The following is a 27,195-nucleotide window of genomic DNA, read 5'->3' on the forward strand; positions in this document are numbered from 1 at the left end:
GAAATTTAAGTTTATAAGGCAATACAATGCAACAAAAAGAGAAGTTATAGGTCTGTTTTGCACACTACTCAATTAGAAAGGTAACTGTTTAAAAGAAAAAACATATTCACGTCTGATTCAAACTCTTATCTCTAGGCAGATGAAACTTTAAAATTATTCTATTAATTCCTCTCTTTCACATGGTTTAAAATGGAAACTCCATAACCTTCTTTAGTAATCTGCCTCAGTGTTTAATCAATGTCCTTGTTAACTGTTCCATCATTATGATGAACAGAATACTATTTAAACATATTTCTCCATATGGACTTAGAAAGCCAATTATCAATCTCTTCATACTTCATAAGACTCTGAAGTCTTTCTTTTTTATTGTTATGTTAATCACCATACATTACATCATTAGTTTTTGATGTAGTGTTCCATGATTCATTGTTTGTGTATAACACCCAGTGCTCCATGCAGTACGTGCCCTCTTTAATACCCATCACCAGGCTCTTTATTTGCTCTTCTGTGAGCACACTGTATTACTAGACATGAGAATTTGACTACTTCAAACCAAATATATTTCCCAATTTTTTCTATTAATATCTTGTGCTATCGCTACCGTACAAGCTTATCCTATGGCCATTTGAAAATGATGTTATAGAGGATTACTACTAGATATTCTTCAAATTGCTATTGCTAGAGATAGTTTATTCATCTAGGCAAAATGGGTGGACTTTGTAAAGATTTGGGGGGAATCTTAATACATGTGCCTCAGCCATCCTCAACATATGTTTGAAGACCCTGTGTCACTTTAGTGACTTTTGTGCTGTTTCCAATGGACCATTTTCATGATCTAACAAATTCTCTTTACTTCTGGAGGTATCAGTATTGTCAACTATCTCAATACTAGCATTGCTATTAAATTTTCAATTCCTTAGCCTAGAAAATTAACAATATTATGCCATTTCCTACCCTAGGAAGGAAAGCTCTAGGATCCCGTTTGAGTTCAATTCTCCAGACAATTGTACATTAGTTAATATATAATACACTCAGTTAAACTGATGCTATTCAACAAATCATGACTCATGGCCAAAAATAACTGTTATTTCCCATCTACTACACATAAGTGAGGAGGTGGCTAGAATCAAATAGGGATTCTTAAAGGCTGGGAAATTCTGTTCTGTCTGGCTTTGTAAATAGTTTGTGACAACTGGTATCTGTGTAAACGGATTTGATGGTCCCCTGGGGGGGTCAATACTGTTTACAGAGCTGTTTCTTCAGAGTGGTAGAGCTAGAATTGTCTCCAGGGATCCTCCCAGGGTTACTCAGAATAGCAACATGCCAACTACCTGAGAGCTCAGGGGCAGAAAAGAAAAAGGGCAATAGAAATACTGTAGGCAAGTACATTCAAATAAATGGATCCCTTGCACCTTCAGATGCAGGTGCTACTTCTGGGCATTTATATCTAAGATGAACAATAAAGGAGGCAATTTGTTAATGTGCTCTCTGATGCTTACTCACACAATTGGTCACCACTTCTTTAAACTCTTTTTTTGGAGGGGAAAGATGATTACTTATATTATAGCATGTGATTTTATAAATATAAAAAGAACAAAAATCTCATGTTTATCGCTTCTTTCTTTTGTATATTGTCTGTTACCACATTATGTAACAACATCAAAATGATATGACATTTATTGCTACTAAATAAGACTGTAAACTTGATGTGATGATGTAATTACTACAGTAGTCCCATATTTTAAACAAAAGATGTCTTTTTTCAATGATTAAGGATTTCTCTAAGTAAACATTAGTTTCAATATAATCAGAACAACAGTTATCAGTTAGTGGCCCCAAATAATTTCTACTGATTCCTTAAGTAAGTTAAATGTAGGTTATCTGTGTGTGTGTACAAATACTATTTATTTCCTTTACTAAATAATGCTGTTTCCTTTTTTATGTGGGGAAGGGTTAGTTTTCCACATAGATGCATACATGGGCTTCCCCACCCCCTGCTAAACATAAAAGAAAAAGACATCAGAAACTTGTGCCATATCAGAGTGGTCTCACCTACTATGAGTGTGTACAAGAGAAAAGTTTAGACCTTCCAAGTAGAACACTGGTGTATCTAGATCTTCCAAGCAAAACCACAGTGCATGGGCTAAAGACAAACAGCAGGGTTTGAATTCTGGCTCCACCACATGGCTGTATGACCTTTAGCAAATTACTTAACCTCATTAATTTCCCAACCAATAAAAGTACATAATAACAGCACCTATGTCAAAAGATTGTTATGAGGATTAAATTATTTAAATTATATAATTTCTTGGAACAGTGTTAGCAAAGAGTACATACTCAATAAATGTTAGCTACTATTATCTGCAAATTCTGCTTGGCTAAAAGCAAAAGTTTCTTTTTTTTTTTTTTTTAAAGCAAAAGATTTTTAAATTAAAATATAAAAACAATCAATAAAATATAACTTAAAATTTCTTATTAAAATATCCAAAGACATGAATATAAAAATAAGTATCATGCTAGTTCATTCAATGAGAAACATACAATAAAGAGAAAATATTTAATGAGGTTAAAACTTGTAGTTAACGTGTAATGGTTTAATAAAGCATATTATCAGAACTTCGAAATTTAGAAATCCTGACACTAGGAAAGATCCTGAAAGAAAATTCATTGCACAGAAAGAAAATTTAATAGTATATTTCTGTAGATTCAATCCCATAGCAAGAAAATAAGAAATTTAAATAGCCTGTTTCTACAACATAATTTAAGCATTCACTCTATTGGCACAATATTAGATATAATCAGGACTATAGTTAGCAGTGCACAGGCACTTATCCTTCAGAGATTCTAATTTGGGAGTCACAAGAAATTAGGTAACTTAAAAATGCAAACTTGTCACTTGGATACTGTATACTCTCTCAGTTTTTAATATATTTTGGCTTGAACAGCAATAAGAAGAGGGGAAGAACTATAACTTTCATTTTCATTGGTTTACATACATATTTGCCCACATTTCAAGTGCTCACAGCCACACACAGATACAACATCTTGTGTAGTTCTATTAAAAGTGTAATGTATATAATGAGAAGTCAAAAATACATTGGGGGCAGAGGCAGAATATAACTATCAGATATTGAAGTAAGATTTTACAAAAGTTTATAAAGTTGGAAAATCACGAAACCTGCCAGTATCACATAGTTTATTCATTTGCACATGAAGGTTCAACATTCAAAATAAACTACATCTTTTACATTCCTATACGTGGTTGCATATTTAGAATAACATATCAAAAAGAAGTGGTGAGGTTATTTCATCCGTGATTAAGACAACCGATGACATTGCATATCATATTTCAAATTATCCACTGGCTAGACATGAAAATTATTTTACTGGAATTTTGTTATTTGTTTGATTATGAAAAAGCTATTTTAAGTGGTGGTACTACACCAGATTTTAAAAAGTGTTTGTTTGATCAAGTTTGAATAGTCAGGAGCACATCAATATTCCTTCTACTGGGGAAGAGATCATATTTCTGTGTAAGAACTAAGTTCTATTATAATGTTTCAGAGTCTAAATTTTAACATCCTTCACTGTATGAAGACCATGAACACAGTATAATAGTGTAATCTCCTAAAGCTAGGGCTACCTAATTAACTTATGAGCATATCACATAAAGCTGTGTAAAACTTGTATCATCCTATTTAAACCATTACAAATATTATCTAGGTTGAAATAATTGTGAAAACTGTCCTAAAATTTTATTAACTAACATGAGCGGTCTTTATTCCTTTTCGCCTCAATGATACGAATTATTTGGCTACCTACTATACATTTCTAACCTTTTCAGCCTTTCTCAATTTGTGTTGTAAAAATAATTTATATAAAGTAATTAAAAATATGAACGAACTAGGTTAAGTCTTAAATTTCCACAACTGCAAGTAAAACAGGTTTCATAATTACCTATTTTTTGTTTGTTAAGTATGAACACATACCGATCGTCCACGAATTCAACAATTTCATAAATCACTTATGGACGCTAACTTTTCTAATAACAAATATAAAGAGAAAAAAACAGATTTTCTTCATTTGTGCCTTTCATTTTATTTAAGGGCATTTTTAGATTTGAAAAACAAAATAGAAGAATCACCAGTCAGACACTAAGTGGAAATCACTGAAACACAATGTTAGTTCTAATGGATGGATGATTGTGTTTGGTCTTTTGAAACTTTGAAGTATAGGTAAGTCTTGATCACACAAATTAATAAATCCTAAAGCTGGAGTTAACAATAACCATTACACCCAAATTCTGCAGCTTAGCCCAGCCAATTTTTCAAAAGGTCAGGTTGTGAACTGGAGAAGATCAGGGAGGTCCACCGCATAGCTTTGTTGCCAGGCATCTCTCGTCTGGATTGTTGCAGGCATTTATTAGTATTCGTCAGCAGACTCAACAGAGCAAACAAGAAATTCAAGCACGAATAATAAAATGAAATGCTGCTATATAACCCTTTGTCATTCAGCAAATATGGGACTTTTTAGCTACATTGTTCCTAAACCTGGGTTACTACTTTAATTTTTCTCCACAGTGCTGACTGAATGAGTATGCATGTGTGTTAAATGCAGAGCTCCCCTAACAACTGCAGGACTGCCATTTAATCTGTTGGTAGATGGACCATTTCCTGTGGGAACCCTAGCTATGATTTCCAGATCCACCAAATAAATCTCAGATTAAGATTCCAAATGAAACCTGCCTTTGGCAGATAAAAAATGTCAAGATGGATATAAACAGTAAAATTATAAATTATCTAGGTGTTGCATGACAAACCAATGTTCAATTTTTTTTGTTGACATGTGCCCAGATATCAAAACTATATGAGACATTCATCAAATGTCACACTTTCATAATATTGGAGGCATCATTAAAACTGTTTGACTAAGGACCTCAAAGTGTTTAAGCAGTAGCTCAAAAGTATATTTGTGCAAAGTAGAAGAATAAATTTACATATCAGCAGCAGCTCATAAGGGATGGGTAAATATTCTGTTTATCTCTCATTGTAATTCAGGTTACTTTAAATACAAGGTTTTAGGAAATCATTATACTCTATATGGCATCATTACATAACTTTCTATGCAAATGATGTGTATTTTATTCATTTGTTTCTCCCCCCCCCAAAAAAGACACACACAAGCATAAAAGGAAAAGGTAGGGGACTCCCATTTCAGCAATCAACCATCACTAGTACTACACTAGTGCCTCGTTCGTCAGTTATACTATCGTATCATCAGCCCCATAGTAGAGTTAACATTGGTAACTTTTTTAAAAAAGCACTGAATACCTGAGGCAAAAAAAAAAAAGTCTGAGAAAAGTAAAAAAAAAATTTTTAATGTTTTCATTTCAAATGACTTGGGGAAGGGGAAGAGACTTAAAAAAAAAAAAAAAGGTAATAAAAGACCAATACAGTACATCTTAGAGAGCAAATAGCCTGTTAAAAATGCAGAGGAAGTCTCTAGTACATTCTCAGGAGATCAAGTATTGGCTTTTTAATGAAAATTTTTGTTTCGTCTTTGGTCTTCTTACCTGGATTAATGCAGCCTTGTCCTGGTCTTAAACTCTATACTGGTTGACTATAATATATGGGCACTGAAGATTTCTAAAAGGAAACAATCAGATCTGCCCAACTGAAATCATTAACTTTAAATGCTTAAAAACGATTGTGTAAAAGGCTTCAGTGACTCCAAATTTGCAACACCTGATTTTTTAACAAAAATTCAAAAACATCTAATCTTAAAATAGGAATTCTTTCCAATTATAAATTCTTTACACTTAATCTGTGGAAAGAATCCAGAATACTCTACACTCCATATTCCAAATGCTTATACACAAGCCTGAATCCTTAAAGACTACAGTATTTGTTCTATATTTCCTACCATATTTCCCCTAATACATGTTGTTGGTTCAAGAAAACTAATGCTAAATAAACCCCACCTATCCTAATCTGATCAACATTAACCTGAAAGTTCTGAATGGGGGGAGAAATAAAAAAGATACTAAAGAAAGAAATAAGGGTATACCGTGCTTAATTTTTTCTTTTTTATTATTTATATATATTTTTATACTTGTAGCAAGAATTACTATCAAACTCTACTCATTGGGCCAGAGACCCTTGTGGTGTTAGCGAAAGACTTGCCCCTCATGTAGCACACTACCTACCTATACTTGCCAGTTCCTCAGCCAGCCAGAGGCCTCAACTCCAAGCTCTAATAATGTGCATGTGCTTAATTTTGATTATATTTCTATACTAAAATTGTTCAAAATCAATAAACATTACTATGTTTTGGCTTATGTCAAATTACCCTAGGTACAGCCAGTGAAACTGCATTAAAAAAGAGAATTTAATTTTAATTAAAAAAAACTTAATTAGCAAAAACTAATATATTCAGTATCTATTCAACAAGTATAATTTTATCAACATGAACTGATCACTTTTAACTTTTCACCCACTAGCAGAATGCTGATTTTAAAGTACCAAAAAGTTTCCACAGGTGAAGACTAGACTAGACTCTCTCAAAATTAAAAATGAAAGTTAAATAGGATTTTTAAAAATAATTACTTTTAATTTACATCTATCAGCACAATTTTATTCTTTGGCAAAGAATTATTGAATTTACTCCAAAGCTATAAATTAGAATATTTTTAATTTAGTCATTTAGACTATGAAATTTCAAAATTTTGTAGCCTGATTTGTTGTTTGCTTTTTCATATTCCCCAAGAAAAAACAAAAAACACAAAAGGCAAAAACAAAAGAAAAACTGCATCTGAAACTACTCCCCAAAAGATAATAATGTCCTAGATGTTAGGTTGTTTTGTACACACACATATATACATTAGTGACCCCCCAATTTTTTATTCAATTACCAGATTTATTGATAACCAAACCTAGTGAGTAAATGGAGTCACATCAGTGCTACTCTACAAACAGTTAACCTGGACCGACTGTGTAAATGGCCATAATTTCAGTCTATACACCAATGTATATTGATTCAGATCTCCAAAATCAACAAAATGCCAATGCACACTCAGGACTTTATAATAATCACACTAAAGGTGAAAAATATAGCCACTATGGAGACCAAAATGGTTATCTTAAATATGATAAGACGAAATCCTAATTTCTAAAAAAAATTAAAGATTCAATAATACTGTATTAAGATCTGTGTTGTAACTATGTGTTCTAGGAAGTGCTCTAGCATGAAAGGGCCATAACCAGAAATCGATGAGGATTTTTATCAAAGACCTCAGAATCTTAAGGATGGAGAATTTAAAATTTTTGAAAAATTCAGGTATTTTTTTCTATTTCAAAAAAACATATTCATATTTTCATGGCCACAAATAAATTTGATAGAACTTAAGACATAAAAGTAGAGTTGGATTTCCCTAAATCAAAGAAATAGTCACAAGTTGTACAAAGAGAGGATGATACCAATAGTACAGAAATAATGGGGGAGAATGAAACATTAAAAAAAAAGAAATTTACCATTTGTTGTGCTTATTCTTCTTAATAATTATCATTTTTATAAATGAAGGACCAAAGGTGTAGTGAGAATTCCACACGAAGAGTATAGCCTGAACTGATTTAAAACACTTGAATAAAAACAAAAAAACAAGGTGAGACTTCTATTACCCCGCAAACTTTTTCCCTTATTCAGAATTTATACGTGGGTTCATCAACTGTAGCAAATGTTCCACTATGGTGGGGATGTTGATGGTGGGAAAGGTTGTGTGTGTGTGTGTGTGTGTGTGTGCGCGCGCGCGCACGCGTGTGTGTGTGTGTTGTGGGGCGGAGGGGGTTAAGGAGTAGGGGGTATAGTGGGAACTCTGGACTTTCCTCTCAATTTTGTTGTGAACCTCAAACTTCTCTACAAAATAAAGTCTATTTAAAAATTACCAAAAAATAAAGGGGAAAAATACAATTTATGGCATAAATTCACAAATGTGAATTATTCATATCAGAAACAATGAATCTCAAAACACAGCTCATAAACTTTATAACCAGTTAGAAAACTTTAAGTTGTCCTTGTAAATTTATTTTTCATTCCATTCTGCAACTGAGGCCAACAGTAGTTAATGGAATCATTCACATCAAACTTAAAAATAAAGACACAAAGAATCCCATTTATTTTAATAAAGTTATTTAAAATAAGAGAAATTTATTTTTTTATGAAAGAGTATAGCCTCTATCATTCTTTTAAGAGTAGCCTTAGTATTTCCTCTGTAAATGAATCAATCCTTGTTGACTAGCTGCCAGTAGTGCTAAAACCACTCTCCCAAATATTCTAGATGGCCATGTGTGAGAAGCTACCACCACCCTACTAAGTTAGGTCCTACAGAGATAAATAGTAAATTTAATCAGACCCAGGACATGTTCTTTTTTAACCCTTATATGGCATATGGAAAATAAAAAATGCATTTTTAAATTCACACTTGCCAAAAGGAAACGAAAGGTACATTGTGCGGTGCCACTCGTCTGAAGATTTTTATTGTAATTGGGATTTCAATACAAAATTAGACTCTACCCTAAATAAATATTATTGATTTTATATTCTATTCTAACAAATATAAACATACCAAATACAAGCTATGCTACGTTGAAAAAATCAAGCTTCTAATGGTATTGTGAACATTATATTTGAAAAGAATATTTTATAAAACTAATAATAACCATTTCAAATACTGTTGTTTCTGTTTCTTAATAGTTCTGAAACTCTTTTATAGACCTACCTTTCACAGCTGGGTAGAAAAGAAATGACAACCAAAACCACCATTTATTTAGATCCTGTAAAATATGTTAACAATCTTTTCTTTCCTTTTTTTTTTTTTTTTTAAAGCATCTGTAAAAAACCATTATCACCACCATACTAGTGAGAAGAATTATTCTGGTACGTGAAATACAGATTATATAAACTCATCTCCTTTTCCAGGTGTTATAGTGGGCTTTACATACACAATCCCTAATCTCCAAAACAGTCCTAAAGGAATTATCTCCCTAGTCCATACATAAGACAACTCAGGCTTACAATTATGAAATTTGTGCCCAAGGCCAGGTAGGTAGTAAGTGGAAGATTAAAAACCTGAAACCCAGGTCTAGCTAGCTCCAAAACCTATGTTCTTTCTACTTTAACATTGTATTGAAATTATTAAATGCACTGGTTCTCCAGTAAAATTCACCTTCTGCTATGAAACAAACAAAAACATATTGCAACACTTTTTAAGGAAAATATATCATTAGTTAATAGAAAGCCACTTATTAAATATAATTCAAATCCTGTAATTTAGCAGGGAATGATTAATTATCTAGATTTCAAAATGCTCAATTTCAAGCAGTGTCTAATCATAATGCCTAGGAATCTCTTTTTTTCTACCAGCTATCTTGCTGGTAGAAATGGATGGCCATTCTATGCAACTCACCATTCATTTCCTTCTTCTCTGCTTTAAAAAGAAAGTTTTTGAAAATGACGTGAGATTCTACACTCATATTTTAGTCACAATGATCAGACATTTAAAAGCATGGTAGATGTTTTTCTATAGCATTTCGAAAGATGTCTCCCCTTATAAAATGCTTGCAAACCATGCAACAGTTTTAGATATAATTCAATTACAGAATAACAGATGGACAAAAGGTAAAAAGAATACATACTTTGTGAGAAGACAGAAAGATAGATGAACCAATAATAAAAGAGGCTGATGGTGGCACACAGGTTCCAAATGCCAAGCAAAAATAAACAGTATTCTGACTCAATAAGAAACTAACAAATCGCTGACGAGTTACCTTTCGCTGGGTTTTAGTTATTTATTTTGCTTAGTAGAAAAACCATCAGAATCATGGTTATAAAAGATAATTGTTAGTCTAATTCTAAAGTAAAGAAGACAGTTGTTTTTTACTTAAATTCAATAAGTTAAGATTTTTAAAATATTTGCTAGCCTCCAGTAAACTATAATATGAAAGGACTCGAGGCACTTCTAGCAGTGGTTTTTCATTTCAAGTTTCAAGTGAGTACAGATTTAGAATCATGTTTGCTTTGTAAGCTTAAAAGAAAATAGTTTAAAAACACATGAATCATATCTAAATTGAGATAATATATGTAAGTAAAGTAACTATGTATAAACTACATATTAAATACAATTCCCTAAAATAGTAAACCTAAAAATCATATATCATAATCATTCGTAAAATTCAAAGGTTTTTGTCTGAAGCTTCTTCAAGCTATATGATTCTTACCATTTCTTGCTTTCATTTGGTAAGAAATATTTAAAATACATTAGACTTAATATTTAATTTGGGTAGGCACAGTAACCTTTTTTAACCTTTCTTAGGGAACACTGACCCCTAAAGGTTCTAAATTTAAATAAGTTTCACCATATTCTAAATTTAAATGGCATCCGGACGTCATTTTTCCCTATATTATTGTAGATATGTATATTTATGGCAGACATGTTTGTTTATAAATATGTATTTTCAGTGGACTGTTGTGCATTATAAATAAACAACTAAACCATGTGTCTGCTAGTTTAATAAAAATCACCAAAATTTAATAGAGATATCCCGAAATTTATCATACTATTCCAAAAAATTACAGAGACTTCTGATCCTCATGCCTTTTTTCTTACCTAGTTAAGTAAATAAATAAGTAAATGCTTAAAAGGGCTCAACAACCAATCACATAACAACTCACTCTGGGGGGCTAACTTTACATACATCCTTTGATTATAACATTTCATTTCTTTTTTCTGAAAAAGCAGAAACAAGAAAAACCCTGACAAACAAAGTTTTCACAAAAGGGCAAAAAACATCATTTACTTCTTAAGAAACCAGAAGATGTTACCAATGTTCACTTGGCAACACATGTTCATTCACTCACATATTGTTTCCAACAACTTCAAATGTTCTCCATTTAGAGTAAAAACAACTCTTCAAGAAACCTGGACACATTTTGTAGATGCCCTCACCCGGCCTACCTACCAATCACAGCTTTACATTTTCTAAACTGTAAATAATGACAAAAACAAAAAAAAAAGTAAATGGTTATGTCTGTTCACATTATATACCTCATCAACTTGGACTTCAAATATTTCAGCAATGTTTCTACAATAAAGCTAGGAAAAGAAGAGCCACTTTAGCACTCCTCATAATAAAATGTGTAAGGTGACACAAAGGCCTGTCTGTATAATACAAGTTTTTAGTTAGCTCCATTTCTTTAAAAAAATAAGTAAAATAATACGAATTAAAATAACTAATTACCCAAGCAGACTATGAATATGAGTTTAAGACAGAGCTTTGAAGCAATTTGTGTTTTAAGATAAATCCTGCAAACCTTGATGGCAAGACAATGACCATGTGAGATTTTAAACATATCAATTATATCACAAAACTCAAAAGATACATTTACCTATTTAATTTTATTTCTCAATGTTTCATTAACAGGCCCTTTATATAAAGGAATGTCTTATTCCTATTTCTGATGTAAAACAAAAAAAAGTCTCTAAAAATGCAAATTTTCTTAATGATGTTTCAGTCACGTCTATTGTAGTCTGTGCCTTCTGCAAACTATTTATGCATCTATATCTTTAGCCCTAAAACCTTCCTTTCTGTAAGTGTCCTAGAACTTCAGCAGCTCCCTTCCTTAACTTCTTTCCTGGTTATTCTATACTTATGAGAAGTATTTCCTCCACAGCCTGTAGCTTTAGATATATTAAAAATAATTCCTTTGGTTCCGTAGAGATCCTTTTGTCTATAATTTGAACAACATGACTTCCACAGCAATGTGACCTCTGAATAGGGAACATAAATAACAGGGGCATCACTATTTACTTCCTCTTTTCTTATTATTGTACATAAATTGAGTAAAACTGCTTTGAGCCCTTGAAAAGAAGAATGTTGCTTGTTTATTTGCATAAATGAATAAAAACAGCTACAAAAAATTAGTTCCCAGCTTCACACCAGCACAAACTTGAATATAAAGAAAGCAGACGGAAATTAAGTGTCATAAAGCCCATTCACTAAAACCATAAACTTTGAATTAAATATCTATAAACTACCTTACTCAGATATTACTTGCTATTACTTTGTATGTAATTCAATCAGTTACCTGTATTCTAAACTCCTAACAAGCAGCCTAGAATCACAAATTAGAAGAGAAAGCTTGCTAATGGTAGGCAGAAACTGCAAAAAAAATTTTATAACAGTATGGAAATCAAAAACAAATGCAGAAATTGGAAAAAAGTATACTCAGAAAGCAGAGCATCTTCCTATAATTCAAAAGAATGTGTAACTATTAACTTATTTAATAAAATGATGATAGAATAGTACCCCAAAATGGCCTTTAACCTTCTGAGAAAGGTAACCGTGTGGTTGATATATGGTGGAAGAAGAACCCTGTTGGGGGAGGGAGAAATCAAAAAAGGGAGAGATGTGTGCAGTATTTCGGTAATAATCTAAAGTTTAGAGGAACTAAAAACAATGTACACAGAGATTTAAGCCTTCGATTATATGCAACACTATATTCAGAATGATTAGTTTCCTAGGGATTCCAAATTTGCAACATTTTACTCTAAGAGACCTCAAATTAAAACAACCTAACATTTTTTAAACCTCTCTCTTTATGGCTCTCTGTATCTTGCTCTATAGGGAGACAGAAGTGCCCTACCTGCCTGCCCTGCTTACCTACGTGTGTCTGTCTGTCTATCTATCTATCCATTGCCTCCCTCTGCTTTTCAGGCCATCTCTCAGTCTGTGTCTTTTAAACTGTGTTTCCATCTCTGGCTGTTCTCTCCCTTTGCCTGTGCATCTTCTTTCTGTCTCTCTCCTTGCCTGGGATTCTGTCTTCATGTCTCTCTCTGTCTCTATCTGGGAGTGTCTTTCTCTGTCTCCTTCTGTACATCTCTGTGTGTCTCTGTCGCTCTACCTCTGGCCCCCTCTGACTCCATCTCTCTGTGGGTGTCTCTTTCTGAGTGCATCTTTTGGTGTGCACCTGTCTCCACATATGTCTCTGTATCCGAATGTGTCTTGGTCTGTTTCTCTGAGTGCATCTGTCTCTCTCCATGTATATGTGTGTCTCTCTCTGTGTATATCTATCTTCTTTTACTGTGTGTCTTTTTTCCTGTGTGTGTATATGTATGTTTTTCCCTGTCTCTCTCACTGTATGTCTCTGTCTCTTTCTACTGTGTTCTTTTACTCTGCTATCTTCCTCTGTGCATCTCCAGTGTGTGTGTATCCACATGTGTGTGTCTTTCCCTGTGTGTGTGCTTCCACATGTGTGTCTGTGCCTCCCTCTATGACTTTCGTTTCTCCCTCCCTGTGTCCGTGTCTCTCTTTGTTTGTGTTTCTTTCTCTGAGTGTGGCCCTCTGTATGCATCTCTCTCCCAGTAATTCTCTCAATCTCCTCTCTCGATCACTTTGTGTGTGTGTGTGTGTGTGTGTTTCTTTCTCTTCCTGCATCTCTGTTTCCCCTTCTCTCTCAGTATCTCTTCCTCTGTGTTTCTCTTTCTCTGTGTGTCTTTCTTTGTGTCTCTTTGTGTGTGCCTCTTTCTTTGTATGTGTGCGTGTGCGCTTGTCTGCCTCCATCTAATATTGGTTAGAACAAACACACTTCATTCAGTGCCTTGAACTAGCACAACACCTGGGGTTTGGTATTAATACCTTGAAAGTCCTTACCTTTTGACCAGTCCTCCATTTATACTTCTGTTCTTGTTTGCTCTGGCAATGTCTCTGGTTTTTGCTCCAAGATTTGAAGCTAAAATAAAGCCAACTCTAGATAAATAAACTTAAAACAATATATCAGAACACACCTAAACCTTACCTTTGTTTAACAGAGAATTTACAGGATAAATGGTTTTCTAAAACATCCATAATGGGACTACTAACTGTATATTTCAACAGGTGAAATTAAATCTTTTTACTCAGAGAAAGATTCTTTCTTTCACACTTACATTTTAGTAAATACAGTTCAGGTTAAGCTTCTAGACATTCTCGCTACTAGGTTAGAGAACTATTTATTTTATTCAACTTAAGTTTTTTCTAACTCCAACAATTTAAGAAAAATAAAATTTATATTCTATATGTCATAAACTTAATACCAAAAATTTCAAATTTATTGATTTGAATTTACAATGTGTATTTTCATATGAAACATTTTATACTTGTAAAAATAATTTTAAAATACTATTCAAATTTTTTAAAAAACATAATGACTATTACTAACTTATGGAATTATTGATATTTGTCTTCCATTTGTTTTCATAATAAACATGACAAAACCTATGCAAGGGTTTTTTTTTTTTTTCTTGGTATGCCTTTTAAGGAGAATAAAATTTGATTTACTCACAGCTAGAACTCTGCGTTCTTTTAAAAAGTCCTCAAATAAAGCTGTAGTAAGCTTCTCCTTTTCCAATTTTCTCTAAATATGTTGATCTGGAGTTGGCAATCTTTTTCTAAGTTCCTCATTTACTTTTGGATTAGCTGAAAATATAGGAAGTTATTAATATCAAAGAAATATGTCCCAGTCAATGAAGCCATTTCCCTACATATTGCCCAAAAAGGTTAATAATAATTGCAGTCTTTTAATAAGAGATTCATATAGCAAGACATGTAGAAAATACAGTCTTTAATAACCTCTGGAGTATTTTAAAACATGTCTTACAGGCCTTAATGTGCTTAGTAATATACTATTTAAAACCATAATTTTATCCCTCTGCAATATACAGTCACTCTTCCTCATCATTTACCCAGCTAATGAATGCCAGCAATTAGTAAAATGTAATCCCATTGCACAATCATTTTAATGCTTTTAGCACTCAGAAAAGTAAACACCAAATTAATACTGCTCAAGCCATATCAGATCCTAGTTGGAAGCAAGCAATTATAGTTCAGCTCCTCAGGTGTAATTAAATGATTGAAATGATTTAGTTCCATAAATGCAAGTTAATTCATAAGCAAGCAACAAATATACTGGGAGTAATTACAAGAAACATTGACAGTCTAAGCAGGGCTAATTCTTTTAGGAGCCTGATATAGTAAAATGCTGCCCTCTCCTGGGCATGTAAGTGAATATCTCAGAGCCAAAAAACAAAACAAAAACCACTTCCCCAAAACCTAACTTTTAAAAAGTTACTAGAAAATATAATAATAACCAATATATCAATTTGATTTCATACTTTATACAGAAAAATTAACATATAGCTTATACTGTGATCATTTCTACACACCTGGTTATTAATGCTTTTTCTAATCAAACTCTGAATATGAGTCCCAAAACATACCAGGCAATATCTATTGTGTCTAATGAAACAAAATCACTCATATATAACACTGACAGGCTACAAGTGAAACTTCTAGTACCCGTCTGGACTGCCAGGCCAATGCCTATATTCTCTCATTGGTAAACCCTAAGTGGACTGTTACAGATAACAAATCAACTATGCTGTTCATAATTATGAAAATTTTCATGAAAAATAATCTCTGAAAAAAAATGAAACAAAATACTGTGTTATTCTAATTATACATAATGGTCTAAAATTAATTGTTTTTAATGAATGTTAATAATAAAATAAAAACTAGAGCGCTGGTATAATGTCATTATAAGCACATTTGAGAACATAAAGAATAACAGGTGGTACACAAAATAAAATGCATTCTGCTTTTACTTAACACCATTCCCAACTTTTTACTTCCTTAGGCTAAAATTCAGAACAAATTGACTCGTACACTACTCCGATGGACCTTAACAAAACTTCTTACACTAAACTTTAAGAAGGTTATTTATTATACATTTAAGTTATGCTATAATCAACAAATCTGTGTTAAGACATAAGTATTTGAATCACTAAATCCAATCAGAATCATCCTTTTGACTGTCTATAAAATTGAATATATTCTCAGATATTACCAACAGCACAACAAATGCTTAATTCTCCAATAAATTCAAACAATACCTGCAGAGGATAATGTTTAATACTACCGATATTTTTGTGGAGGGAGGAAGCATTATTGCTCTTCTAATATGCTTTCAAATGTATTAAAATAACCATATTCTAAATCACATCCTATCTAAACTATAAAAATAAAATAAACCAAAATATTAAAAAAGTCCTGCCACTAAGTTTAAAATGTACAGCACATTTGCTTTGCCCTTGATGTCACAGTCTTATTTTTCAATTCATATCTTGTACACTGTAAGTTAATTGCTTTTGGAAAGTACTTATTATTCATGTAAAAATTAATGTGCCAATGTGTTTAAATCCTCTTAAATGACCATTCATGCATCTTTCTTCTTTAAGTACCAATGAAATCTGTCAAAAGACATCAATGCAAAATGGTCTTAAAGAAAGTTCTAATAGAGATTTTTTTTCTGCTAACACAAGATATTCATATTCACCAACTTTAGTTAAATTCCATTAATTTTTTAAGCTACTTTTAATAAATTCACCAAGTAAAATTTTTAGGCCCCATAGTCCGTCATTTGTGTTCCAGCTGACATTATGAATATTAATAACAGTGTTATCCTGATTAAATAGGATTCATATGAAATCCCTGTGAATCCTATAGCTCAGACATCTCATTTTTCCAACTCTTTATGAATTTGGATTCAGACATTAAACTGGAAAAATCTTAAAAAACAGATTTAATGGCACATTTGCATATTGTCAAGCAAAAATTAGATGTTCTAATGATTCAAATAATTACAACTTATATATCTACATGTCATAAAAGGAATAGAAGATTTCTGTAAAAATGCAACATATTTTATACTCCTATTCATTTTAGGACAAAAGATAAGACTAATAAAATACTAATTCCTTTCCTTACACTCACCTTAAAGATTTGGTATCAAGAACTTGTTTTAATTAAAAATTATATATTCATGTTAAAACTAGCTGGAGGATTTTACAGTAGACACCAGACAAATTAGCCTCCTTAATCAAAATACTAACTTATTATACCACAGACAAAATATATGTTAATTGCTTTATCATTACTAATGTATACCAGGTTCAGGTAGCAAAATAAAATCAATTTCCAACTAAAGGTTGTTTATAAGTTTTGCTGGAAAAAATTACCAGGGTTAAAAAAAGATTAAAAAAAAATCTTTAATATAATAGAACATACCACATTAGCATGTTAAATTAAGATCTTCTCCATCACAGATTCGTAACCTCATTCCTTCAAGTTGCTTTTAATTTTCAAAGGAAATGGTCTTATTACATAGAAAAAAGGAAAAATAAATAATAATTAAGGAAACCGCATACCCCCTTATCTCTCTAGGTACATGGGAATCTGAATGTATCGGCCAAAATTTCCTACCTTCACCCTATCAAAAAAAATGAAGATTGAAAAAATTTAAACAAACATCTCTATGATCTCAAATGTGACTTGACTCTTTGTTTACTCAGCAGTAAAACACCTCATGAAACAAAATGTGTTCTTTGACCAGTCTAAAATTTCTAATCTGCCTAAAAAATTTTAAGTGATTTTGACATTTCTCCTTTAAAATTAAAACAATGCCTTTTTGGGGCACCTGGGTGGCTCAGTCATTAAGTGTCTGCCTTCGGCTCAGGTCATGATCCCAGGATCCTGGGATCCAGCCCAGCATTGGGCTCCCTTCTCTGCGGGAAGTCTGCTTTTCCCTCTCCCACTCCCCCTGCTTGTGTTCCCTCTCTCTCTGTGTCTGTGTCAAATAAATAAATAAAATCTTTAAAAAAAAAATGCCTTTTTGATAGAGAGGCATTTTATTTAAAAATGGGATTCACCAATGTAACAATACCCAGGATTTTTAAAAACTTATTTTAAATAGGAGATGCCCTTCCTGCCTTCTTCCACAAAAGCCATATTATAGCAAACGTTTTTGACTGACTTCAGTTAATGGCATTTTTTTCATAACACATCTTTATAATCACAAATTTTTGTAAATTGAATCCAATAGTGTCCAAACTAGGACTCGTTTGTAATACTGCCTCGTATCCAATAATAACTAAGAAACTCTGAATTTTCTATTTGCTAGTTGTGAAAGTAGAGATAATTTCTGCATTTCTGAGAGCCAAATATTTTATCACATAACTCAACATACACAATATATGCATATGTTCCACTACTGGATTTTCATCTTATTAGACAAAAGTCTCTCAAACATTCACAGTTCCCAGCACATTCTCTTCCAAAAAGAATTCCTTTCACTCACTGTGCCTCATGTCACAGCCCATTCCCTACCAAGCTCTAGACAACCCAAGTTCTTCAGAGCCAGAGAAAGCTAGAAGTTTAGGGAGAAAGGATAAGGGATAAAAGAGGTCCCATTCCATAGCTATCACAATGTAAAATACATACACTATTTAATCCCTCAGTTTTACTACTAAAAGTATTTAGAAAAATATGTAAAATATATTTTTATGTATAAAGACTCACTGAAGCCATATTTATTTGTAAGAGAAAATATGCTCTAGTCATATTGGATTTCTTTCTGTTTCTTGAAGTTACCAAGCTCATTCTTGCCTCATAGTTTTTATACTTACTAGTTCCTCTGCCTAGAATTCTCTTCTCTGGCTCTCTAAACTATTTTTCTCATCATTTAGTCTGTCCATCTTTCTTTATTTCATTTGCCTGGCCATCCTACCTAAAGTATAAACTCCTCTCTCATCATATGATCTATGCTATTGCCTTCATGAAACTAATTTGGTTAGGTTTTATTTCATCGTTTCTGATATATCTCAATCAACTATGTATATGTCAGTTACATGCAAGCAGAGCCCAGGATTTATTCCTTCATCTGCTTTCTTAGAAGGTGTTTGGCATACAGTTAAGTACGCAGTATATGTTTGATGAACAGACATGTGGATGGATGGGTGAATGGATGGATGGATGGATGGATGGATGGATCAATGACTAGCAGAAAACAGACCTAACATAAATGTTCATCAACTGAAAACTGGTAATATAAAATGTGGTATAATCATAAAACAAATCTATAAAGTTTGTACCATATAAACGCATACATGTCCTATGTGTGGAAGATTCTTTTAACAAGCATCTGTTAAGCACTTATATATTATGTGTCAGACATTATTCTAGGAGATAGATATAAAATGATGAATAAGACATATACATTTCCTACCCAAAATATGTCTTTAGCCAAAGCAATGCAGGAACAAAACATAACTACAATAAAATAGAGAGAAATGTAAAATTATACTTACATATACATACATGCTTGAATAGGTGTAGCAAATACACAGGAAATTTTTACCAGTGGTTACTCTAAAAAAAGGACCTAAGAGTTGAGGTGGGGATATTGAGGAATGAGAGAAGGTAGTATTTTATTTCATTTTATATCTATCTGTATAATTTGATTTTTTAAACATGTGCATGTATTATTTTTAACTTAATATTTATTAATAACCTTTGAATTGAACCAGAAATTATTTGTTGAAACTATTTGTAACTATTACACCTGAGAGATCTAAAATGAATAAAGGACATAATTTTTATGACTCCCTTGAAACTTTGAAAAAATTATTGCCTAATTAATCTTTTATAATTATACTTCATTATGGTTGCTTACTTGCTTGCTTGGTTTAAGTAGAGTGAAAAGTTAAAATTAAACTAATATATGGTAGGAATTTTTTTTGAAAAGTTTAAAATAAATGAGTTTCCTAAGAGTTACACAAGTAGTGTTCAGGATTTTAAGGTTTAAAAGTTTATAATAAAAATAACTTTTTCTATATTATGACTATTGTATGTCTCACATAGTTCCCCTGTGTTATATGCTTTAGTAATCAAGAAATTACTATCAAAAAAGATAAATTACTCCTCATCACTGAAGGTCATAGAAGGACGTCAAATTAAGAAATAAATATTTGGTTTAAAATAAATGGCTCTCACATTTTTAAAACTTTGAGGGCAAAACAATGTACCACTTGGAACACTGGGATTGTTTTCAGTGCCAGTTACAAATGACACTTTGATAACAGAAATGGCATTGCATAGCCTACTGATAAATTTTTAAAAAGCAAAACTTTAAAACTAGTATTATTTTCAGAGAGCTAATCAGATATAGGATTTTCTAAAATATCCTGAAACGTTTTGCCCTAGGCTAAACTAAACTAAATCACTTAATCTACCACAGAACAGAATATAAAAACAAAGTCAGCTTATAGAATAGTTTCTCTAGGGAACAAACAGCCTGTTTTTGTAAGATTCATGTGGGTGCCAAGTTCTGATGCAATTATCTACTCCTTCACACAAAGGCTTGTATTTCCACACAACCAATTGAAGTTCTTGGCATATCAAAGGTAAAAAAGTATAAGAGCAAGTTTAATCAATCTACAATGACAACTGGTATGAGTAGCCACTTGAAATCAAATGAAATAACAGCTATCAGAAAATGTCTTTCTAAAATAAAGTAAAAATAACCACATAAAGTCTTAATTAATTCATTAGGCATCATAATGATTACTAACAGATTTTATCAAAAAGCTATTTAATAATTCATACTAAGAGACATTAACAAATACATGCACATACATGAAAATCAACATATTTCAATAACAACAGTCATACTTTGGTGTTTTGAACACTTAATAGCAATTCATACGTTGTATAACTAATAAATGTTTACACCATTCACTAAAATTAGAGTACCTAATCATTCTCAATGGACAGTGCTGCATGCAAACTATGCATTTTGCTTTTTTAAATTGGGAGGTTAAAGACGACTTCTAGGCTGCAAAATACAATTACACAAAATCTTTAAACAGTAAAATAAACAGTAAAATAATTTCTTTTTCAATATCTAGGAAGTCACAGCTATCAGTCTCCTTTATCTGAAGAACTGCAAAAGCTCATGTAATTTCTTAAGAGTCATTCTTACTAAATGTTTTCACTAATGAAAAGTAAGTAGTAAGAATATGGTTCTAAAATAGATATTCCATAGTTAATAATAAAATAATAAAAATACAGTATGAAAAGAAAAATATAAGCCAAACTATATGTAGCAATTTCCTTCAAGAAACACTTTTGTTCTTCTTGCTTTTAAAATTATAATTTCCACAATAAATTATATGTAAGTATTGCACTATCTCTTTTCATCATACTATATAAAGAGTTTCTTAGAATCAGAAGTCCATGTTCACTAAAAATCTGTTTTAGAAAACACATTTTAAAAAAATTCCTAAATGGCAAATCAACTGAATTAAAAATATTACTTACAAAATTAATAGTAATACAATTGTACAGTGTTCTAAAGTATTAAATAAATTAAGCAGTGTGATTTTAATTTTTTAAAGACATTTTTCAAAAAACACTGAAGATCTTTCACTTAAAAATATGACTTTTACTTCTTTCAAGAAAATTGCATCTCTACAATGTGTTGATTACTACAAAGTGGCTATATAAACAATTTGACATTTTATACTACCAATTGTGTAAGAAAACCTTTTAAAAACTGAGAAGAAAATGAAGAGAAACCAAAAACTGCCATAAATATTCAAAGTATTACAAAACAGCATCAAACATTATAAGCCTTCTAGTGGAAGTATGTAACAAACTTGTACGTATCATCCTGGGGTGGGAGTAGGGGGGCAAGGGGAGCAGGATTCATGAGGCAGGCAGAATAAGATGAAAAAAGATTAACTAACATGAACAATGAAGGACAATTGCTGAAGTTGCACAGTGTGTACATAGGAGTTCATTATTGTTTCTCTACTCTTGTACATTTAGTTTTCCATAATAAATAGTTTAAAACACACATTGTAATTTTTATAAAGGAGAATATACAGCATTTTTTACTTGCTGGCAAAAGCCATTAAATAATCTTTCACAGGACCAGCAATGAGTGTTCCATTTTATATGAGTGTTATCAAAACCCCAACAATCTCATGCCTGATATATATACACACAATACATCATGCAACAAATACTGCACATTTTTCACAAATATATATACTCACACCCCACACAGATTCTATACTGCATTTTGCCTAGAGAAAAGCCTACAAATTTCACCTTAGCATGCAGGAACTGAAAAGAAAATATTATCGGCTAAGGGATATGTACTTTATTTATTAAAATGCTTTGGAATTACTCCCTGACCTTAAATTTAACAACTTCCTGAAACTAAGACCTTATGTTTCCAATGACCTAGTGCATATGGGAAATAGGGTAGGTACACTCTGTCACCTTTAGCAAACATTTTCCTCATCAAGCTACTTACAGGCCATCTGCTATACCCTGAAGCAACATCCTAGTTAGCTACTGCTATTTACTGACTTGCAATATAAGTAACCAAGTTTATCATTTGCTGGAGTCATAACTATATAAATTTGAAATCTTCTCTAATTTTACTTTACAAAATATTTATTTCTACTCCTGCAGATGTGTCCCATTTGTAGAACAGTCATATTTCTTTGTAAAGGCATAGTAATTTTAAAAAGAAGATGACTTACACAGAAGATTCATAAGCAGAAATACTGATAATGACTATAACACCATGTCTCAAAATTTCAACACTTGTCACCATTTAATAGGTGTTAAGTCTATACTTGAACCAACAAATTTAGGTAAATTTTATACCTCATCACAATGTTTAAAATAAAACTATTTTACTAAACAATAACTCTTCCTACCAGTGAAAGAAATAAATATATCTGTAATCGTTAAGGTGAAATGACAGCTAGTCACAGGTCAGGTCCAGTTTCTTTTTTGACCCTATATTTTGAGGAACTGCAAACCCAAATTCATTCTGATTTAAACAATTAAGCATTTGCTGGAATGCCTCCTGATATCTACCATTCCAAACTTTAAAATACTAAAACATTTTTATTTTATTTTTATTTTTAGAGAGATGGAGAGCACAAGTGACAGGGGATAGAGAGAGAGACGTGGGGCTTGATCTCATGACCCTGAGATCATGGCAGGAGGAGAAATCAAGAGTCAGATGCTTAACCGACTGAGTCACCCAGGCACCCCATAACTAAGATATTTTTAAATAAATGTTAAACCACAGATAAGCTCAAAAGGAAGAAAGGTCAACATTCACATGTCAAAATCAAACCATAAGAGTGGGACTTGAAGCCAAGTAGTCCATGAAAATGTTAAGACCAAATTGGCTTAAAGGTTAAAGTTCAACTACATCGACTTTCCCCTTCCTTAAATAGCAATCAGATAATCTCCAACCACCTGCTCAATATCTTAGCCAGACACAAGGTACCTGCCAAAATAGGTGAAAAAGTTAGCTACCCAAGATCAAAACCAAAAGCCTTCACCAGGGTGGGTAAGGAATCCAAATCTTCACTTTAAAAGCAAGCAACTAACATAACAACTTGACATCATATAGTCCAGCCAGAAATTTAAAAGGAAAAAAAAAAGTAGGTCATGAACTAGATTCCTTTACAAGATAAAATCTTTTGAAAATAAGCTCATAGCCATAAAAAAACTATAAAAAAATATGAAAGAATCTGTTGTAAGAGAAAATAATATAGACATACAAAAAAGAGAGGTGGGGATTCACACTAGAATTAGAGAAAACAAAGCAATCTGAAATCAATCTTCAAAATAGGTATAATTTTTAAAGTGCCAGATAGATAAAGCAAAACAACTATTAAATACAAGCGGGCAGTTATTAAATAAGCATGGATATTAAAAAGGACGAAGTAGAAATCACAGAAATGAGGTATTTGTTCACTGAAGTTGAAACAACAGATGAAGTGAATAGAAAACACTGGAAATGAAAATTAATGACTTGGTGGCAAAAGGGAAGAAACTCCCTAGAATGCAGCACAGAGATATAGAGTTGGAAATATGAGAAAGAAGAATCGTGGAAGATAAAAAGCTCTAACATATGTTTAATTAGGGTTAGAGAAGGGGAGAACAGAAAAAAGAAAGGAGAAGCAAAATAATTATACTCTAAAAGAAAAATTGAATCAGAGCTACAGAGTATCAATATTGCATAATTCCTATAGAGATGCATTCCCAACATCATATTTTGGCAATGATCTTTCATTTTCTTCAAATCCCTGAAATTATGGCACACCTACCTTGTTTTGTTAGCTACAAATCAGAGTGATACATATAATATCCTTCATAATATCAAGAAATGTTTAATAATGCTAAGACTGCTGATCCTTGTTCTCCCTTTTCGTCAACTTTTACATGAAGCCACAGGGAATCACCAATATAATTGCTTGTTAACATACAGCATGATATTATTTCTCCATTTTTTTATAGTCCAGCATTATTAGTTGCACATCTCTTGTTACCAACCTGATCAAAACTGTTTGCTAAAAATCAAAACAAATGGCAGAATGTAATGCCACATTTAAAGGCTGAGTGCATGTAGTACAGTCTGCAGTCTTAGTTCCTACTGGCCAAAAGCATACGGTAACACTCAGAATACAGGACAAATATGGATTAGCAATGTTCTATAAAGTATTTCCTTTTTTTAAAGATTTTTATTTATTTATTTGAGGGAGAGAAAGCAAGAGACGGAGCACGAGGGGGAGGAGCAGAGCGAGAGGGAGCAGCAGACTCTCCTGCTGAGCAGGGAGCCCAATGCAGGGATCCCAACACCCTGGGATCATGACCTGAGCCAAAGGCAGATACTTAGCCAACTGAGCCACCCAGGCACCCCTAAAGTATTTCTTCATAGAAACAGAAATGAATAGAACTCAAAAAGCAAACATCACCTCACCCTACCTTTACATTCTTTCTTGGGAAGCTGGTAGAGAATGTGCTCCACCAAAACAAGGGAGTAAAACATGAAAGAAGCAGCCCCTGATTTTAGAAAACAGAGGTCCATCTCAGGAGAGAGATCAAAAGAATACATAAGGTCATGGTGAGGGAAACCACAGGATAACAGCTATACACCAGACATAGAAGGAAATCATTCAAAGTTGACAGCATTAAGAAAACTCCAGGCGTCTGAAGAGATTCAAATAAATGATAAGACAGTTTGGGATTCAATCAATAAAAACACACAAAAAATTAAGCAGCAAGATAAATACAATAGCTATGCAAGGGAAGGGGAAGGGAAAATAATCAAAATATACTACATGTATTAGTTATGATTAGCATCTACATGACCATAATAATGGAAACACTATATATTTTTCTAAATAATTACAATATAACTATATTAGAAGCTTGAGAAAACAGAAAGTGAAGGTGTGTGTACCAGGGGCAGAAGTACCAGAAAGACCTTATAGGGGTTACTTGGATTGGCTCTCCCAACTTTCACTTTCTTTCCATTTGAAAGAGGTTTCCATTACATTTTGCTGTCCCTTTGCAGCTCATGGTCTGAATGCAAAAAAAAGCTTTTATCAAGCAGATGTACTCCAGCAAGATATGGAAGAAGAAAGTAAGGTAGAGGTCATCTGTCTGCTTTCAGCATGTAAAGTCAGACAGACATGAATGTTTCCAGTGGCAGAGAGTCTGCGGTCTGATGTCTAGTATGAGCCCCTGGTACAGCTAGTTGTGGTGGCTGCAGCAGCAGCTCACTGACCTCGAGACTGCAACAGTAATATCAGGACCCTGAATCACCGTTTAGAGATAGTCTCTGATTTCTGTTCCAGCACTTGTAATAATTTTCTAAGCTACAATTCCCTGTACTAAAAGCCCTTTCTGCTTGGAATACCTGGGTGTGTGTGTGTGTGTGTGTGTGTGTGTGTATTTGTTTCTGTCCTAAAGCCCTAAAGCCCCTTCTGCTTGGAATACCTGTGTGGGGTGTGTGTGTGTGTGTGTGTGTGTGTGTGGGTCTTGGAATACCTGGGTGGGGTGTGTGTGTGTGTGTGTGTGTTTCTGTCCTAAAGCCCTTTCTGCTTAGAATACCTAGGGGGTGCATGTGTGTGTGTGTGTGTGTGTGTGTGTGTGTTTCTGTCCTAAAACATGACTGATAAACATCTTCCCTACATTTGATAGCTTCAGGAAGTCTTGGAATTGTGATAAGACTGGGGTAGGGGGATCACGAAGCAGCAACATAAACATACAGAAATATGGAGGTATATTTCAAAAGAATTAGACAAAAGATTTCATAACAAACCTTAGAGAAATTTGACTTTTTTTTTTTTTTAAAGATTTTATTTATTTATTTGAGACAGAGAGAATGAGAGACAGAGCATGAGAGGGAGGAGAGTCAGAGGGAGAAGCAGACTCCCTGCCGAGCAGGGAGCCCGATGCGGGACTCGATCCCGGGACTCCAGGATCATGACCTGAGCCGAAGGCAGTCGCTTAACCAACTGAGCCACCCAGGCGCCCCGAGAAATTTGACTCTTTAAGTAAAAGGAAAATAAACAGTCTGGAGATGCATAGGGGTGACAACTGTATAACAATGTGAATGCACTTAATGACACTGAACTATACACTTAAAAATGGTTAAAATAGTAAAATCTTATGTACATTTTACTACAATATAAAACACATTGGCATATTTTTAAGACACAAGGGTTTTATAGCTTCATGACATTATATGACAAAGTTTTATAACACAGTAATGCACTGTGAACTAAGTATAAAAAGAACATTAGTTTAATAAGAAAACAAATTTCAGAGAGTAGTCAAGATTCTTTCCGTTATCACTTTCTTTTCAGTTGCCTGGATAAAATCATGCATATAACATACTCTGACCCAACCCATATAGTTTCACATATTTACACTACAGTCCTATTCATAATGTATAATTAAAAATTACCAGTTATAGTAAACAAATATTTTCACCAGTACTCCTAGGATTCAACTAAACCATTTTTAAAAAATTTTCTTTATTTTTAAAATCAACTTCGAGATATAATTTGCATCATGCAGAAGTGTAGCCACTTTAAGTGTACATTTGGTGAGTTTTGACACTGTCTACAATGGTATAACAAAAAACCCCATTAAATTGTTGGAGTGGGGGGTGGGGTGGGAGGGATGGGGTGACTGGGTGATAGACACTGGGGAGGGTAAGTGCTCTCTTAAGCGCTGTGAATTGTGCAAGACTGCTGAATCTCAGATCTGTACCTCTGAAACAAATAATGCAATATATGTTAAGAAAAAAAAAAGAAGAAGAAGGTAGCGGGAGGGGAAGAATGAAGCGGGGGAAATCGGAGGGGTGGACGAACCATGAGAGACGATGGACTCTGAAAAACAAACTGAGGGTTCTAGAGGGGAGGGGGGTGGGAGGATGGGTTGG

The 27,195-nt window shown here is 33.0% G+C and overlaps 1 long non-coding RNA gene and 1 other non-coding gene across 3 annotated transcripts in view; both read right to left on the reverse strand.

The window, feature by feature from the left end:
- Positions 1-6,109: 6,109 nt before the first annotated feature.
- On the reverse strand, positions 6,110-6,267 carry LOC115939759 (small nucleolar RNA SNORA62/SNORA6 family). Its single transcript, XR_004074530.2, has one exon. It is a non-coding gene; the product is annotated as a small nucleolar RNA SNORA62/SNORA6 family (small nucleolar RNA).
- A 601-nt stretch (positions 6,268-6,868) lies between these two features.
- Positions 6,869-27,195, reverse strand: part of LOC145723450 (uncharacterized) — a 60,822-nt gene continuing 40,495 nt past the window's right edge. Inside the window, exons 2-4 of one of the 2 annotated variants that reach the window (XR_014148512.1) lie at positions 14,374-14,507; positions 13,704-13,782; positions 6,869-7,636 (exon numbers count right to left, since the gene is read on the reverse strand). This is a non-coding gene — a long non-coding RNA (uncharacterized LOC145723450). Of the gene's footprint in view, positions 7,637-12,181; positions 13,783-14,373; positions 14,508-27,195 lie in introns of those variants that run through there. The other variant, XR_014148511.1, reaches the window with a different exon arrangement.

Source organism: Leptonychotes weddellii, chromosome 9, assembly GCF_054177405.1.
Source record: "Leptonychotes weddellii isolate Sample4059 chromosome 9, ASM5417740v2, whole genome shotgun sequence".
Taxonomy (NCBI): Eukaryota; Metazoa; Chordata; class Mammalia; order Carnivora; family Phocidae; genus Leptonychotes; species Leptonychotes weddellii.